This window comes from Tachysurus vachellii, chromosome 4, assembly GCF_030014155.1.
Source record: "Tachysurus vachellii isolate PV-2020 chromosome 4, HZAU_Pvac_v1, whole genome shotgun sequence".
Lineage (NCBI taxonomy): Eukaryota > Metazoa > Chordata > Actinopteri > Siluriformes > Bagridae > Tachysurus > Tachysurus vachellii.
In genome coordinates, this window is record NC_083463.1 from 16,645,827 (window position 1) to 16,665,633 (window position 19,807).

The 19,807-nt window shown below is 39.2% G+C and overlaps 1 protein-coding gene across 3 annotated transcripts in view; it reads right to left on the bottom strand.

Moving 5' to 3' along the window:
• plxnb1b (plexin b1b) overlaps positions 1–18,323 on the bottom strand; it is a 62,995-nt gene extending 44,672 nt beyond the window's left edge. For 2 of the 3 annotated variants that reach the window (XM_060868050.1, XM_060868049.1), the window contains exon 1: positions 18,004–18,323. The gene's annotated coding sequence lies outside the window, so the exon portion shown is untranslated. The remainder of the gene's footprint in view (positions 1–18,003) is intronic. The other variant, XM_060868053.1, reaches the window with a different exon arrangement.
• Positions 18,324–19,807: the final 1,484 nt, after the last annotated feature.

A 19,807-nucleotide genomic window follows, 5' to 3' on the forward strand; every position in this document is an offset into this window, starting at 1 on the left:
TTCTCACGCAGCTATGTAACCAATCATTAGCTTACTAAGGATATTAATGAGCAGGTGTAGACAGTCTCTCTCTCTCTCTCTCTCTCTCTCTCTCTCTCTCTCTCTCTCTCTCTGAGCATCCGTTAAAACAACAATGACTTCAAGGTAAATGCAGAGATCAGTAAAAGTGTGTCTTTTTAGAACATGTGTCTGCCTGTATGTGGCATACATCATTCATTTCAGGTTATCTGTTTAGTTTCCTTTGTGTGTCTCACTTAGCAATTTATATATGAATAAGTACATTTCCAACAACTTCTATATAACAGAAAAACACACTTCAGTCGAGAACACAAACTTCATGTGTGTGTTAGAGAGAGAGAGAGAGAGAGAGAGAGAGAGAGACCTGGGATTTGTTGTTTAATCCTTTGATTAAACTGCTGTGATAAAGATAGATTTGTTAAATGTCCCTAAATTCTTTTTCCAGTAAAGACGTGAAAAGCAAAAAGAAAATCCTGTATATGTCTATTCATGTGAGTGTTTGAGCAACAAAGAAAGAAAGAGGCAGAATAAAAGAAAGTGAGCAAACATGCCACTATCGGTGATCATCTAAAACAATGAAATAAAGCAGACAAATTAAGTCTCTTCTCAAAAAGATGCTTTTAGGACGTTTACCAGCCAACCAAACTCCTAAAAGTGTTCAGTGTTTTGGTGAAGAAGGCAGCCCAACCATCCATCCTGCCCAAAAACCCTGCCAGGCCACAAACTTGGATTTAATTACAAAGTCCAAAAAGGAACAGAAAAAGCAGGAGGAGGAGCACCGAGGTATTTTCTGTCTGAATGAACAAAAACAAAGCGGGAGGCACACAACACGATGACAAAGCTCACTTCAATTCCACAACCCGTCAGTCATCAGGGGAAGCACTGGCGTTACATCTGTGCTCCAATTCAAGCAGAATCACGTCAACAATCAGAGACATCAACTCGCCATGGTGGCTGCACGTCTGCTCTACATCAGGGCTTTAATAAAACACTGACTTGCTCATGACCTTGTTTTGGATAGTTTGGCAGTTTGTTATCTTTATCCAACACAGGGGCATTGTGTATGACAGACTCCGACTCTAATCAAGAACAAACATCAGGATGCGGTTCATCTGAACTGTTCTGAAATAAAGACTTACAACTAAATCATCCCTGAGTTTGGAGCTGAAAATGAGAGTTACGTTGGACAGAGTTACACAGGACAAACGTTTTCTTCACCATCATCTTCAAAGGGTCATTAGGCAAGATTTGGCAAGTTCACAAAACTCTGCTCCCAGGACTTGCTTCATGGTGTCTCATAACAATAGCAAGCTTGGTTATTCATGACAAAACTTTCAAGTGCACACTTTCAGCTGCCTGAAAGCCAGGTTATAACACGTCAAACACAACAAATTCATTTCATTCTCATTTATGAGAACGTGCCTTGTTCTGTTTGAGTCTTAATGCTTTGACATTAGCGGTGTTTGCCTTTTAAGCTACAGTACATACAGCTGCTTTAAGGATAAATGACAACACTATGAAAATAAAATTCGGTTGCTAATGCTGTCCTTTACTCCTTACTAATGAGCAGCTAATTCTGCATCCAGCTTCACCCCATCACCCCTATTCATGAGAATTAACAAGCAGCACTGGGAGCTTGCTGATTTCAAGCATAGTTTTTTTTCTTTCTGAACAGACTGAAATGTGGGGCAGTGAACAGTGCAGTAAAATGTAAAATAACTGGCCAGACATCCATCCAAACACAAACAAGCCCCATGAACTAGAACCCAGTATACACTAACACACCATAAACCTGTGCTGAGGCAAAGTAAGAAGTAGAAAATAAGACTCATAATGTCACTTATAAAGATTATAATAAACTTCAGTGACTCATTGTACTTTATGCCAAATATTTCTGCATCAAACCTTTCTCTCTCATTCTCCATTCTGAATTTCAGTGAGCTGATGACAGCAGACAGAGTTCTGCTCCTGGATGTGATCTGGGTCACGCTGCTATATTGATCATTCCCTAAACCACAGTGATCAATAAGTACAGATTTACACACTCTGGTTTAGATAATAAAATCAAATTACTCTGGACTAATATAAATCAGGAATATCTTAGGAACTTGTGTAGGATTCTAGGTTCTCCGATACAAATGTTCCTGCTCTGGAACAGATAGCATCCTATGGTTCAGGAACTGAACGTAGTTCAACTGATCAAATGTGACCTTCACAGGATGACTGCTAATCTCATACGCTGTCATTTTTTACAATAAAAATGTTTTACAATAGATCTGGCAGCAGATACTTTTACAAAATAAAGCAAGAACATGGATTGTTTCCAGTGGCAGCAGTATGGAGAAGTTTATCATGTTTATCACCTCCAGGTTAAAAAAAGAAAAGAAAATGAAAAGAAAAAGCTGTATATCCATCATCCTCCTGTCCATCAGCTTTGATTATTTCATCACTGTGTATATAGTGTCACATATTTTAAATTCATAATATTGTGATAGACAAATCAGTGTGACTGTAAATCATGTGAGACCACAATGAAGAAATGCGGCTTATTAACTGAATTATTTTACGTAACCTGTAGGTAGTGATGGTTGCTAAAGGAGGAGGCTGTGCTGTCACAGACCCTGACTTTTTCCTGACATACTCACACATCCATCAATCGTATCATTGGGTGTGTATTGAAACGCAAACATTAACCATGATCGTGTCCCAAATTATCCAATTAACCACATTTTCAAACAGCATCATCGGTCATATTTACACAGTTAGATATGCTACAAATGATAACTCCTCCATCATACACGCAAACAAAAGCTATAGGTCCTCTGCCCAAGATCAGCATCCTGACGAGTCTGCTGTTCATCCACTACAAACAGAAATTGATTGAAAAAATCTCTTTCCGTTTCTTTGAGGATTTGATGTTTTTCCACAATACCAGACTATACTCAAAGAAATATGACTCGATGAAGAAAATGTAGTGACTGCAATATAAAAACAATATAATTGCCAGTAGCCTCTTTGTGTGTGTGTGTGTGTGTGTGTGTGTGTGTGTGTGTCAGATAAGTGTGTGTTTTTATATCTGGAAGCCACTGCTTAACATTTTTGGGTTAACCCCTGAACTGGAGGAATGTGCCAAAGCCACACACTGAGCATGCATGCCTGCACATATCAAAGAATTAACACAACACACAGGCTGAGAGACAGCGAGGACATGAAAGAGAGGAAAAGCACTCTGCTTTAGATGTGCTGGGAGAGAAAGGAGGAAAGAGAGAAAATACTGCAAGTGAAGAGACTTCGTTTTTCTGCTTGCACAGTTTTCACTATAGAAAACTGTCCTGGTGCAGAATTTACTGTAATCTTACAGCTGGTTCACATCAAATCATCAGTGTATTACACATCCTCTGTGCTCCTTAGTATACTCATAAGTGTGTGTGAGTGTGTGTGTGTGCAGTGTTGTATAAAGTACTAGAAAGCAATACTTGAGTAAAAGTACAAGTATCGTACTAGAAAAAGACTTTGGTAGAAGTGAAAGTCACCTTTTAGAATATTACTCAAGTAAAAGTCTTAAAGTATCTGATATTTACTGTACTTAAGTATCAAAAGTAATTTTCTGATATTTAATGTACTTAAGTATTTGAAGTAAAAGTACAAAGTAAAATTTCTGTGATTTTCGGTAGGCATAAGAGGCACTTCATCCGGTAGGAAGAATCTTTCATTCCAATGTACAGAAACATTTCTTGCAAATATGGCCACGGGTGTATAACGTTATCTTCTTCACCCTGTTCACCACTATCGTCGGGGTGGTCGTCTACGACAGAGGTGGCTAACCCGCGGCTCTTTGCCCGGTTTCATGCGGTTCTTACGTTTCATATCGAAGTTTGTGTGTCTTTTTATTGTGCGTGTTCGCTTCGCTTGAGTTAAATACGGTATTTTCGTCAAACGCGCATGTGAGTGGGATGAAAATACCTCAAAGTTTCCCAGTAGGAGCAAGATCATTGGAGTAAACAATTTGTGTCAAGTTCGCTCTCAAAATGGCAGGGAAAAAAGGTGATGTTCATGTGTGCCCATGTGTATGATGTGGCTCTTTGTGGTAACACGATAAAAAATGTGGCTCCGCCTCCTTTTGGCAACATTACGCTGAAATAGAGCGTGCGGAGCTGCGTAATGCAATCTAGGAGCAGTGATTCGCCAAACCTCCCTTATTGCAGTCGCAATTTTATTATTATTATTTTTTTTATTTTGTAGTAACGAGTAACAAAGATGCTTAGTGGAAATATAGCGGAGTAAAAGTATACATTTTATCTAGGAAATGTAGTGGAGTAAAAGTGAAAGTTGACATAAATTTAAATAGCGAAGTAAAGTACAGATACGTGACATTTCTACTTAAGTACGGTAACGAAGTATTTGTACTCCATTACATTACAACACTGTGTGTGTGTGTGTGTGAGAGAGAGAGAGAGAGACACAGAGAGTGAGACAGATTGTGTGTATGTGTGTGCACGTGTGCGAGTGTGTGTGTGTGAGAGACACACAGAGAGTGAGACAGATTGTATGTGTGTGTGCGTGTGCGAGTGTGTGTGTGTGAGAGAGAGAGAGAGAGAGAGAGAGAGAGAGATACAGAAAGTGAGACAGATTGTGTGTATGCACGCATGCGTATGAGAGAGAGAGAAACAGAGAGACAGAGAGTGAGACAGATTGTGTGTGTGTGTGTGTGTGTGTGTGTGTGAGAGAGAGTAGACTACTGTTAGAGTTCAACGCATGGCCTTTTATGGGTGCCCTTATGAATGAACAACCATTGACGATAAAAAAAATTTAAAATGCAGTAACTGTGTGGCTTAAAACAGTCCAATTGAAAGAGGATTGCAGAACAATGATTTCTCTTTCTAAGAAAAGCCCAATCCCTCTGGCTCTTAAATACTAATCGCAATACAAATACCTAACCAAAAGCATGTCAATGTTCCATAGCAACCAACCACACAAAATGACACTGTAATGACTAAATTTATATTCATTTACTAAAATCTGATAATTGCTTGTTAATTCCTGTTTATAAGTAAGCTATATCAGAGAACATTTCCCATTACAGATTCCAACACTCTATATATACACAGTTACTACTAAGAGACGAATCTGTACTCTCGTGTTAATGTGATGGATGGCAGAGGATAAACTTTAGTTTCCAAATTTGGACTAAGGAGCAAAGCCGTGCTGAGGAAAGGTTGAACTCGGAGCCGTCCTCCACACACAGCCTCACGGTGACGAGTGACAGCTTCATAAAAGCAACAGATGGCGAACTGCCAAAGCCCTCGGTGGCTGATCGAACCCTGCACCAGCTCCGTCCCCACCGGAAGGGTTGTGTTATAGAGCTACTCAAACACCACAATAGGCTCCTCGAAAAATAATGGCAGACCCGAGTGCACAGATCTACACAATAAAGCCACAGATTATGTTCTGTATTGCTTAGTGTTGATCCAAAGAAAAGACTTGGTTGTGTACGTTTATGCATTTTATCAATAAAAATATTTACCAATGTGCAGATTTTTTTTTCTCCACAATGAAATAGTCCAAAAGAGATATTCATCTGGAATGATCTGTGCAGCTATTTTAAAATCTCTAATTTGAGAGATAACTGAAAGATAATATAAAAGTGACTCTTCCTGTCTGTGCCATCTCCACCCAGTCGCACCCTGTCAGCTCTGTCTGTCCCTCTTCGTCGATTAATGTATGTGTGAATTGCCTAACATTAGTCAAAACACACACACACACACACACGTACGTTTATTTATAATCTAAATAAATGCCTAAATGGTCAAAAAACCTGTACACACATTTTGACCCAAATACAATCAATACAATGAAATTTGACACTTTATAAACGAAGTTAATAATGACGATGAATTAAAAAGCACATTTTTTGACCGATGCTCTTCAGAGTTCTCCTACTCATCAGTTAAAAAGCCAGCCAGGTCTGTATGTGGACATTAAACAATTTGGTTTATAAAAGGATTATTTTGAAATGTACTGCATTTTTAAACTGTTTATTGCATGAATTACCTAAAAATCCACCATCTAGCTGTGTTGTTGTGATATCTATATTTCCTGATTGCATGTGCTAATTGTAATATTCTAACCCTCTCCTCTCCTCTCCTTAAAGCTGAAATGGTGGAAATACCTAGTTGAAATTTCCTGGGCCCTTTAGTCGAGCAATTCTGGATGATTCTGGATGAAATTGTTTACTGCTGTATTTTAAAACGGAAGAACCAAAAGGCAAATTAGGAATATGCCAAAAGTATGCATAGTAAATATTTACAAGTTGCTACAAATGTCCATTAAACATGTGTAATTCAATAGGAGTCTGACCTGTTACAATGTGAAGTAACTCTCATGAGACGGTTAATACCATTTTAAATGCAGTTAGAGGGGAGTTGAACAGCCAAGTGAAACAATGATTGTACTCCTTCACCTGTCCTTCGGGAAAATTTCGGGAGGAATAATTTGCCTATAAAGAAAACCGTCATTGTTTATGAGCTGCAGCTTTACACCAGCCTTCTGCAGCTTAATACAGGAATTAAACTTCGAATGCTAATCACCCCAAAGGATCCATTCAGCTTCACACCGAGTCAGTGAACAAAATCACTGCCGAATAAAACAGCAAGAGGTCCCACCCGTACTTACCTCCTGAGTGTGTGTGTAGGCGTGTGTGTGTGTGTGTGAATAAGCAAGCAGAGACAGGATCAAGGACACCTGCTAGCCTCAGGACAGTCTTTCCTGTCCCACACACACACACACACAGTTGAAGTTTCAAGGAATGTTAATACACAGTCAGATAACTTGCGCTGCATAGCTGGGAGTTGAGAGATGTGCAGAGACTAATGGGGCTTAAAAAGGAAAAAAAATGAGGAAAAAAAAACTGTACACTGTACTGTAAATAAATGATGAGGCTCTATTTGGCTGCATTAGTGCACATGGTGATGACGTAAGCAGTTCCTTTCTTACTGGACAAAATAACATTTTGAATGAGACATTATTAACTCCAACAAGTCTTATGAAGTCTTGCTCATACTAATACACTCTGACGCACTTCCCTGTTATACATCACAAAACGCTCTGTAGCCCATCTCAACAAACTACAGAGAAACATTCATCACTTATAGACATGTGCTTTCACCAAACTTGCAGCATTAATGCCGAATTTCCACCATATGGTGAAGTACAACACTTTACCCATAATCCTCCACATGGGCACAACGTGATGGCGCTGCTCTAGAAGTTGTCCTCATGTTTACGGTTGATCAGTTGACAGACACTATTACAGCTCATCAGCTCAATCATACCCTCAGAAGCATTACCTAAGCCAATCAGATAATAATAATAATAATAAATAAATAAATAAGTTTTAAAATAGAAAGCTAAAACATGAGAAACTTCACAGAGCAATACGAACAAAGTGTAAAAGGTGGGGAAAAAGCGGGAATATATTCTGGATTATAGAAATTCTCCATAATAGAATTTATGCATTTGTCTCAAGTACAAAAATGCTCACCCTGTCAGGGGAAGCTGGAGAGTTTAAATAACAATCATGCCCCAGCCGTCCTCTCACTGGGTAGAGGGAATGCCCTAGTCTCTCTCCTCTCACAACCACAGCCAATCGTGGAGGTCTGTGAACTCATGTATGCGGAAGAGAGCAGACACTTACGCTGCCCTGTGGCACCACGTGGCAAGCAGGTCAAAAAGATTTGTTGTCTGGCTTCACATATCTCAGAGAAAATAGGTGCTTCAGTCGTGTGTTAAAGGGGTGAGCCAGCAGGTGGAAATCACCAAAACAAAAAAAAAAACAGATACATAACAATATTTACAAACTCGTCTAGAAGGATTTCACCATTTGTCATCACACCTTCCCCTCCAGCCTGCTCATAAACACTGGAATAACAGATTAATGTATGTAGCAAGCAGGTAGTGTGGAAATACTTAGAATTAGGTGAAAAAGCACACAGAGAGACATTACGTCTGCAGAACGAAGTGAACATTCCACAGAAAAAGTGACATAAATCTAACAACTCTCATAAATACTAAATGGCAGCCTATTTTCATGATGTGAAAAACATTCCATGACATTTCTAAGGAACACACATTATTTAACAGGACTGTGTGTGTGTGTGTGTGTGTGTGTGTGTGTGTTCTCTAAATCTTCCCACTAAAGGCAAGAGGAGTGAACAGAGGCCCTCACAGCATGAGATGGCTCCCTGGCCAACTAGAGTCCTACCAGAGCTTGGCAACAAGTGGCAAAGGAGTTGCTAGGAAACCCCCTAACTACACACACACACACACACACACACACATACAGATCAATTGTGTTTTAATGCCCTAAAGAATTTAAAACATGGTATAAACGAATATTGACAAATAGCAATTTTGAGAAAGGTTTAATCGTCAGACTTGCAACAAATATGATAAAGGAGATGGAACAACAACCACACACACACCCCCCAACACACACACACACACACACACACACCCCCCAACACCAACTGTCAATCGGATGGCACAGAACAGAGCCGACATGTCGGATTACAAATCCGTGTATGCGCTGTAGTGGACTACAAGGCACAAGTGAAAGCACCAATCTGCTCTACTGCATATGCCACTGAGTTGTTGTATCCAACTCTTCTTGTATCTGAGGTAATCTGAAAGTGTGATCTGTGCATGACAGTTACATATCACGCCAGAGACATGGTACATGTATAAGGCCCTAAAGGCAAAGCAAGAAACTTTTTAGCAGTCTGGTCCTACATTCATCCTTTCTTCTCTATGGAAACTCCTTTTCCCAGGACACAGGGACCCTGAGGGTGAGTGTGTGTGCATGCGTGTGTGTGTGTAAATGAAAAAGGGTAAGATAAGGAGGGGGAAGGGGTAGGGAGGTTCACAGTGACTGCCCCATTGGTAGCTGCTGAATAGACTGAAGCGTTTAAAAAGCTACAAACAGATAGAGGGATTGAAGGGAAACAAGGTGTGTGAGTGTGTATGTGTACAAAGTGAAGAAAGCTTGAGTGAGCAAGTAAAAGCAGACAGTGAGGAAATGACTGAAAAATCAATTACTATATGTGCCATTACCTTTACGAGAAGAACAAAATTCTTCCAACAGACAACAGAACAAAACAAGATTCATTACAAAACATGTTAAGACATGTCTGTGTGGTGAAAAAGAAATGTTGCTGATCCATTAAATCCAACTGATGATTGTAAAACATCATACAAATCAGGTAAGGAATACAAACATGACCAGAAGTCTCAGCTGGTCCAAAGCTGAGAACCAAAGAGACCTTGAGTTCCCACAATTTCACCACGTCTGCATAATCCAGTGTACCTTTCTGCTCGCACACACACACACACACACCTCAACAGCTATGCTCCCACTGTCTGCCAGTAGAGATCTACAATCATCCTCCGTCCTCTTCCTCTGCCTTCCTTCCCTCTCTCTCTCTCTCTCTCTCTCTCTCTCTCTCTCTCTCTCTGTCTTTTCTTATTCGCTGGCCTTTTCAACCTCCACTCCAACAAGAACACAAAGGAGACTGGACGGCTTTTTTTCTGCCCCCTGCAGAGAGGGGTACCCAGGAGGGAGTAACACACACTGGTGTATCCTGCAAGTCTCTCTGCAATATGAGCGACATGCACAGCGAGCATGAACACGCAAGAACGCACATCAAACGCGCACACCCAAAGTCCTGCGGAAATCTGAGGTCTAATGGGAAACAGAGAGTGAAAAGAGGGGTGGAGGCAGCACAAGGTAGAACAAGGTGGTATTCTGAAGCTATCAACCAGCAGGGGTGAAGAATATCGGATTCTTTCCTCTGAGACACATCTTTTTCGAACTGCAGCTAATGCTGCTTCAGAAGGCAGAGTAACCCACTCAGCAGAAAGAGCTATCTGCTCCCTCCCACATTCATGAGCTCAGAGACACCCAGGATTGCTCAGTGTGTCATGGTGATTGACAGGCAAAAGAGTGTGCCACCATCAGGATTCAAACTGGTCATCTCCATTAGGATTTATAACATTGTTTTTCATCATTTCATGATCACAATTACATTTACAATTACAAACTGACTTTAAGGAGCTACGGTGAAGATGTAAAATTCTATTCTAAATGTAAAAATCTTCATATTAGCTGTTTTGAAGTGGATGAATGAATTGATAGATGATATCCCACAAAACCAGCTATTCAAATACCTGTGCACATAGCTAATCAGTGTGAAACTGGACTGTAGTATTTACTGATGCAACATGCTGAGCAAGATGCTTTGATTGACATGGAATTAGATATTAAAAATAAGACTATATAAGAATTTATATGTTTGATATTCATTCATTCATTCATTTTCTACCGATTATCCGAACTACCTCGGGTCACGGGGAGCCTGTGCCTATCTCAGGCGTCATCGGGCATCAAGGCAGGATACACCCTGGATGGAGTGCCAACCCATCGCAGGGCACACACACATTCACTCATGCAATCACACACTACGGACAATTTTCCAGAGATGCCAATCAACCTACCATACATGTCTTTGGACCGGGGGAGGAAACCGGAGTACCCGGAGGAAACCCCCGAGGCACGGGGAGAGAACATGCAAACTCCACACACACAAGGCGGAGGTGAGAATCGAACCCCCAGCCCTGGAGGTGTGAGGCGAACGTGCTAAACACTAAGCCACCGTGACCCCCATGTTTGATATTGATACTTTTAAAACATTCACATCACATAACATTTACTGAAAAAAAATGTAAATTTGTAAAAAATAAATAAATAAATAAATAAATAGCTTTTCCATGTGTTATTTATTCATTTACTCATGATTTTTAAATGTAGAGTAACTATCTGATATAAACATACAACCTACCACTATATCACCTCTAGTGTTTAATACATTTGGCAACGCAAGCTTGCAGAACCTTGGTGATGGCTCAGTAACAGCCACAATCAGGAGTTAGAGATCAGCAGCAAATTAGAAATGGAAGTGTGAATGAAGCATAAAAATAACAGGATCTCATAATGACTTTGATTTAGGAAAACTGGTTCTATTGCAGTCCAAAAGATGAAGAAGCTTCAGGACTTCAAACATATGGGGCAGTGGTGGCTCAACTGGTTAAGGCTCTGGGTTGTTGATCAGAGGATCGGGGTTCAAGCACAGCAAGCTGCCACTGCTGGGCCCTTGAGAAAGGCCCTCAACCCTCCCTGCTCCAGGGGTGCTGTATCATAGCTGCCCCTGCACACTGACCCCAACCTCCTCAGTTGGGGCATGTGAAGAAAAGAATTCCACTGTGCTATAAATGTATATGTGGCGATAATAAAGGCTTCTATGCCCCCCATTCTATATCTGAACTTTCCAACAGCAGCAACCAGGATCAAAACCTGAGTTGCGATGGTAAGGTCACTCGGAAAATGTCACTTCAAATCAGCCTTTTCCCCAGCGGTCTCGTTTCTCCCTAAGTCTTTTCTTATCTTTCTTTTCTCTCACTTTGACAACTTAAAGAGTTTAAAAGCTCACACTGCTGCACTTAAAATGCTTTTTGCAGTTTGCAGGGTTTTTACTGCTTGCCAGATTGCCCTGGTAACCATCCCATAATGGCAAGACCTTTCTTTCATTCTTTCAAAGTATACGGCAACAAGAGCCGTGTGGATTTACGGGATACGATTCCTGAAATTAGTGCAGAGTTGTGGAGAGACTATACAAAGTGATTCTTTTATGCGTCTCGTATAGATGTGATAACTTGCACAAGATGTAGATGAACCAACAAGGCCACTTATCATTCTTGCATTTAAATTTGGTGTGCATTTGCTCTTTAATAATAATAATAATAATAATAATAATAATAATAAACAACAACAACAAACAGTGGGTTTAATATAGAGAAAACTAAGCGGACTCATTAAAAAAAAGCTTAAAAGCACCATGCTTCATATCTCTCCTCCTGTGACTCCAACATTGTGGTCTCCTGTGACTCCAAACTAATGAGAGAAAAAGGCAGACAGAACTCTTACAACTCTCTTCTTTCCCATTAGTGCTTGGATGTTAATTAACCTGTGCCTAGCTGCTAACTTCTGATCATAACGGAGCGGAACAACTGCTGCAGTGGTAGTCAGCTTGTGTACACTGAGCACTGGTTTAGTCTCAGATAAGCAAAAACGAACGTTTTTAGTCATACGGTTTAGTTTTCTGGTTCGGAAAGAAAAATACATTATTTAGTCTGTTAGCAACCAATCGAGGAAGCGGTTCCCCTCTTATTCTGGTTCCTCTCAAGTTTTCATCCTCATAACATCAGGAAGTTTTTCCTTGCCACCGTCACCTCTGGCTTGCTCAATAGGGATAGATGTTAGAGATAAATTGTAAATCTATGTTAAATTAAAAAAAGAAAAATAGATCCTTTACAAAAACAGAGAGAGTACAATGAAATATAAACTCAAATACTGTCAAATATCTGACATACAACAGAAATGGACAAATAACTAGCCTAGCTGCCTGAGACACACAGACTGCATGTTTGGGTTGCTATTTATTTATTTCTTTATATTTAATTCATAGTTGGACAAGAAGTAGGTGTAGCAGGGAGTAAATAGCAGGTTTCAGAGAGAGCAGTTATTAACCTCTTTTCCCTCATCTGTTGACCAAGAAACAAAACTCCATTTTGACTTTTGCAAAGTAAAGTTGATTCTTAATATGTATGTTTAAAAGTATAACATGCTTCAAATGTTTCATGATGGAGTGATGTTCTACTTGCTATCTGCAAACATCAGCCAAGTTTGCATTCTGGTCATAGTTTGAAAAAAAAAAATAGGGTTACTGTTTGAATAAATGAACCACCAATTACAGTCTTCTTAAAAATTAGCACCATGCTGGGTGGGAGGTGTAAAAGTTGACCAAACCAGAGCAAAATACTGAACACAACTGTGTGATGGCCATCAAAGACATTATGAGGAGAGGATTAAACCTTCATCTACACAGAATCTTCCCCTCCCATGGAATTTATCTAGTCGCTGATTTATATTAGTCCACTTTAATTGGTTTAATTGGCTTGTGGCACTTAAATTTTAATTAAGTTAAAATTATCCTCCAAGTTTCCGGGCAACCAAACCATTAAGCTGGATGAGGACATTGGGCCTTTTTCCAGGGTGTCTGTACGTCGTTCAACAGTGCATGCATCAAAAGCTGGATAAGAAGGCCAGACGGTTCAAAAGCTGGTTGATTCCATGTGAAAACTGTGAAGCTGACGATGCTGTAGATCATGCAGCATTCTGATGTTTTCAGGAACACTAATGTAGCTACATGTGTCCCAAAGCACCTCTAAATTTGACCTGAATAATTGGATCAACTACACCTGCACTTTCTGCAGTCCACTTTTGAGCTGTTCACCTGAGAGCAATGTTAGTAGTGTGTGAACAAGACCAGAGAGGGAAAAAAGAGGGAGGGAGAAAGCTGAGAGTGCTATGAAGCAGATCATGTTACAGTTGAGCAGACACAGGTGTCCAGAGTAACTGTGAACATTTTTCCTATGTATTGCCAATATACATGTAATACACACACACACACACACACACACACACACAAAACATACTAGGACACAACACTGAGAATACTCAACCCACACTTTTTGCTCCAGCAGCTCACCAGAGTAGATTTTAGATTCACGTATGAAACAGTGCCGTGAATAAACTGATCTCAGATACTATGACACGTGTCAGATTCGCACTGAAGTGACTAAACAGTCGTGTTTTGAGCAATGTTTAGATTGGAATTATCACCTTCAGAGATTATTGTGTTCAACAGTTCCAGCCAAATCCAACCGTAACAGTTCCAGCTAAATTCTTGAGAATGGGCAGTCACATCACAGTTGATCTCTACATCATTTACTTGTCTGCTTGCTGACAAATGCTTCACCACAGACTCCACAAAGTTGAATGTACAACTTACATAGTAGTAACACAGCAGTTTGAATGTTCCATGTCACTTCTTACAGGATTTCTTATTGTTTATTAGAATAGGAAGGCTTCTTTCATCTGAGAGCCGGTGAGAATGCATGCTAATCATCACTACTGACATGTAAATTATCACAGTATGCAAAAAATATGAATCTAAAAAAACAACAGGCTTTATCCTGAAAGCTTCCCCAGAGCACTTAGGTCTAAATTCAGTCCTTCCTCTCCCCATGGCACTGCCTTGATAATTAAATATTTGGATTCAAATCACACTGCCTTCTGCATTGAAAGCAAGGAGAGCCTCATTCAGTCCTCAACAAGTGGCCTTCAGTTCACCGACAGTGAAAAATGGTGTTCGGTCTGATAACACATGGCAGTCATTAGACACTCATGTATATTTATGGCAACACTGAAAATGTATGCCATGAACAATTCAACTGAACAAGATAACTTAAAAACAAAACTGCTTTTTGTTTTGCTTACATACTTCTGCTCTAGTGACTTAAAAGTCCAACTAAAGGTTTGTATTAAAGCTGACAACAAGCAAAATTGCCGCTTTACTGAAGCATGTTTGGGATGAAGATTTCTCTACAGCAAAATACTGAATGTTTTTTCTGGAGCTACAATGAGAATTAGCTGCACATTAGAGCTGTAGTGAACTGACACACACACACACACACACACACACACACACACACACACACACACACACTCTATTCTTAGCTCGTGAAGCGCTTGTTCCATGTTGGGTTTAGCTGAAAAGTGAAAAAGACCCCCTATTTGTCCAACTTTTTTGTTATGGTAGTCTTATAGGCTTACGTTTAGTTCAGAGGTCAGAACAGGTCGAGCCTTGAGGGGTCGAACGGTAAATGTATAATGGAGTCATTTATAGTGGGGGTTAAAGGTCATTTAACAAGTCAAGTTCGCTTTCCCATTCTCATATTCGGATGTTGTCCAGGAGTCAGGAGTGTACAAACCTGAGGCTGAACGTGATTTTGAGGCTCAACATACAGTACACACACGTAGGCTTCATAGAAAAAAATGTAAGAGTTTAAGAACATCAACAAAAAAATAATGACCCTAAACTCAAAACACCTATTACATTACATTCTTTAAACACTGGGTTTTCCACAGGAATAGTTAAGGGCTCAAAAATTAAGGGCCTTATCAGAGAGCACTGTCATAGTGTTCTTCAGAGAACCTTTAATGGTTCCCTCAGCAGGATTTACATCCCTAAGAGTGTAGTTTGTATTGGACACAGGCACCACTGACTGCATGCACTATTTAAAACACTACCCGAAATAGCAAACATTCTAAATCTCCTGGCTTGCCAGGCGAAAACAAAAACCTCTCTGTCAGTCAGTGAACACAAACACAGACATAACTTCTGGAACAATTGCACATACTGTGTGGACGTTTGTGAAAATGTCCCTCCACTTCTTTCTTTACTACTGAACAGCACAAAGGTTTAATTTATTACCATGATGCTGAGTAAATGTTCACATAACAAATGTTTAGCACATATGAACTACACCTGCTTGCAGGACCAAGATATGTCCCTGCTTTAATATTACATAATGAAACACTGAGTTGCCTGATTATTCGATGACGATATTGTGTATATTATATTCCTTGTACTTTCTGTGTTGATGGATAGTGGGAGGTGGTGGGTGACATATTGCGTTCAACACATAAGCAACGTTCAACTACTACAGCCAAAAAAATGTAACCTAAATGTTAGGTCTACCTAATAAAATTGCCAAAATTTGGAGCTCTATCCTGTGTACATCAAGCATATCCAATATCTAGAAAAATTTATATTTTTATTTTTGCTGTTTGGAGACATTGCTGTGCTTTCATTGCATGTACCACAGCTAAAAAGTAACTCTAAAAGCTTAAAACATACTGAATTTAATACATTCTAGTAATAAAATCTCCATGCTAATGTACAAGGTGTATCAGTTCTTGCACATTGGCTATTTTTATTTTGCATGCAGCACTGCATCAGAAGCTATTTCTTGAATCCAGATGTTTGAATTAACTCAAGTGAGCATGGGACAGGAACATGCTAAAATCCAGTGGGCTATTTATTCACCCATTCATCTGGAAAACAAAATATGGCACGGCATATTTCACATTCACAATGGGAATCTTTGAATTCGATGATGACCCAGATTTGCTCAGGAACAAGCCGGAAATTCTGATAGGCAATGATCAGATAGTGGACTGAAGGCTTTGTGTGTCAATATGCTCTCATTTAATTCCATTACAGATTGGTGGGCACTGGCCTTAGACCAGATGGTTACAGAATTAGAAATTGGTAATATATTAAAAATACATTTCATCTACACTCTTCATTTGTAAGTCTCCCAAAAGGCCTAATTTCACAGTAGAAAAAAATACTCTATCCCATCCCCCACTATACACACACATACACACACACATACACACACACACACCATGCAACACTGGAGCTCTTGGTGATAATGCTAATTCGTTCCCCCTCTCCCACCAGCATCTAGGTAATACTGTGTTCCAAATACATGTATCCTTATCAGGACAAAGATACTGCAGGGTCAAGTGTTTCCATATTGTCTAGTGTAGTAGATGCACTGACGTTAAAAAGAGGTTACATCCCAAACCGTATACATGGTACATTTCAGTTTTCCATTATGTAATCCTATATATCCAATATATATAACTAATATTGGCTGCTAATTCGCAAAATAAATTATTATTACAACAGCTATACGTTTGCAGTGATTAAAGAACTTAAGTCAGTTTTCATATTTATATTGTGAAATGCCAGCAAAAGGAAGTATCCTGTTCCCCAAAAGTCTAAAGCACTGCAATGAATATATAAATACTGATGCTGGTATCACTATGGTTGAAGGCTATATGTCTGGTATGGTGAATATAGTAAAATTCACTCCTGTCTACAAAGAGTGAGTAATAAACTTTTACTCTCTTTTTTTTTTAACCACAAGCTTGTGTTTTTAAATAGTCGAATGATCGATAGATAGATCTTTAGTCATTGCATAGTACAAGTACACAGCAACGAAATGCAGTTTGGCTTCTACCAGAAGTGCAAAGAGTAACAATTGTGCAAACAGACAAGTGCAGAGAAATATGCAGCACATGTACAGTATGTAATATACATAGGTATACATGTAAGCATATGTACAACATGTAAGATATAGATTATATATGTAAACATAATGTACAGTATGTAATTTTATACATACATAAACATATGTACAGTAAATAAATATAAAGGCTATAGCAGTGCAGAGATGTGTAGTCATTGTTATACTGTGAAACCGAGATACTTTTAGACAAGGTAATGAAAGCACAAAATGTAAATCCGTATTTACTCATAATGCGTATACACAAAGGGTGTGGTAGACAATATTAACAACAATAATAATAATAAACAAACAAACAAACAAACAAACCCCTTAGCATTATATTGTTTCGGCCACGCCCACTACACGTCAGCACACCTGGTCCATTAAAAAGAACAGTGTGACCCCGACACCGGATATGGCGAATGCGTAACGTAGCTGAACCAAACTCCGCTTCAATACAAACAGCCCATAAAGTACTAGTCCCTTTGTGTTTCCATTTGCCTCTTAAGCCATAAATTATGTCAACTGTCCGTAGTGACAGACTAAGAACAGACATACAGCTTGCAATTTACTTTTTTTTTTTTTACCTGCAAATATCCATTAGCCTTTGAGAGAAAGCGTCCACATCTGGTTTACATCTAAAGGCTAAATGCCGACATTTATTTAACAAAAACAGAAAAGAAAAAACACTTGTTCAGGAGTCCTTCTAGTTTGGCAATCGTCCATAAAAGTAGCAAAATCTGACTGACAAAAGCTAAATAAAAACATGTAACTAGAATCAGTGCATTTCTTCTGTAAACAAGCTTTCAAACACACAGGCTCGTTAAAATACGGACTAAATTAAAGCTTTGTTTATATTTCAACATTATGCTCAGACAGACACTCACTCACCTTGAGTGTTCCGCAGACAAAGTCCCACTTTAACCAGCTTCACCTTCACCTAACCCGCTTAAACCCCACCTGTATGAACAGTTCACTTTATCCAGTGCGTAATGTGGAGCTTCAACACCCGCGCGCACGTTCCCAGGTTCCTACGTGAGAGAGTTGAGCTAAACGTGCACTGTTTAAAAAGCTTGTCCTACACGTTCCTTCAACTCTTCATGCTTAAAAACCGAGCCTGGAAAAGACTTTGTCATAAGCAAACGAGGAAAAGAACACGGTTCTCACATGGAGCCGGTGAAGGAGCGACACACACAATCACACATACACACTCACAGTTTCATAGGACCATGTCACCTCAGAGGGGCTGCCCCCGGTGCATGGAAACTCTTAAAGGGGCAACACTTTCAGATGCATTCGCAAGCAGTACATCAGTGGGCCCCACCTGAACGCCTCAATGGAAATGCAAGACTTTTCTTAAAGGGGTAAAAAAAACCTACGAAAAGTCATTATTGATCTAATTTAAGAGACTATAAAAGACAACGAAATAGCAAAAACCCTTCTTTAATAACACATATACAATTCTGCATTTGATTAAACAATGCAGAATAAATTGTATAAATAATTATGAATTATAAGCACTTTTACTTCCCTCCCTCTATCTGGCTCATACACATGCTCTTATTGTATACTTCAACATAGAAAATTCTGTGTTCTCAATCTTAATTCAGCCCACCCAGATCTCAGTTCCCACAGTGATCAAAAGCCTGTATACAAACACCCACACACACACACACACACACACACACACACACTAATTAAAGGGAATACAAACAGAGTATTAGTGTAAAGTAAAGAGGAGCAAACACAAAGATTAAGCTCTTACATAACAAGATGGACAGAGGTGATACATTTTTAACAAAATTAATATAATACATTTTAGCATAATTAACACAGTTCCTTTAGCTTATTTTCACTCGATTTTCTGTTTACACTGAGCGTCATAGGGCTGGGTTTCATCTAAAATGGGATGGGGGGTGGGTTAAAATTATCTGAATGAAGTGGCCTGTCTGTCGGGTTCTGCACAACAGCATTCATGAGGCACCACCAAACACTACTTCTTTCATATAGCTAGGGTTAGCTACACACACATACACATACAAAACTATCCCCACACCCAGGAACATACACACTTTCTAATATAGGCATTGACAGCATACAGAGGGGAGACAAAGACGTATAAAAAACAAGTTTATATATATACGTATATATATATATATATATATATATATATATATATATATATATATATATATTATACGTGTTATATATACCTATATATGTGTGTGTGTGTGTGTGTGTGTGTGTGTGAGAGAGAGAGAGAGAGAGAGAGAGAGAGAGAGAGAGAGAGAGAGAGAGAGAGAGTATATAGGTATATATAACACGTATAAAAGAACAAAAACTGTATCATCTCCAGTTTAATTTCATTATGAAAACAACCCCAGTGTTCACCTGTGATGTAGACTGACCTCATCAGGGTGTACTGCAGCCAGACAGAAATCAGAATTACATGACAAATCTTATTCAAATCAAGGTGTGATGTGACTCAAAGCAAATGAAGCACAGTAGATGCAAATTACATCATACATTATACAAAGATCACTAAATTTTACAACAAGAATCAAATAAATCTATAATTACTTTTCCACTTAGATATTTTTAGCATAGTGTTTTCAAACACTGGTTTCACGAGAACTCTTTTATAACACATTTTTAGCCTTTTATTGTCTCCCATCATATACGAGTCATCTCGCCA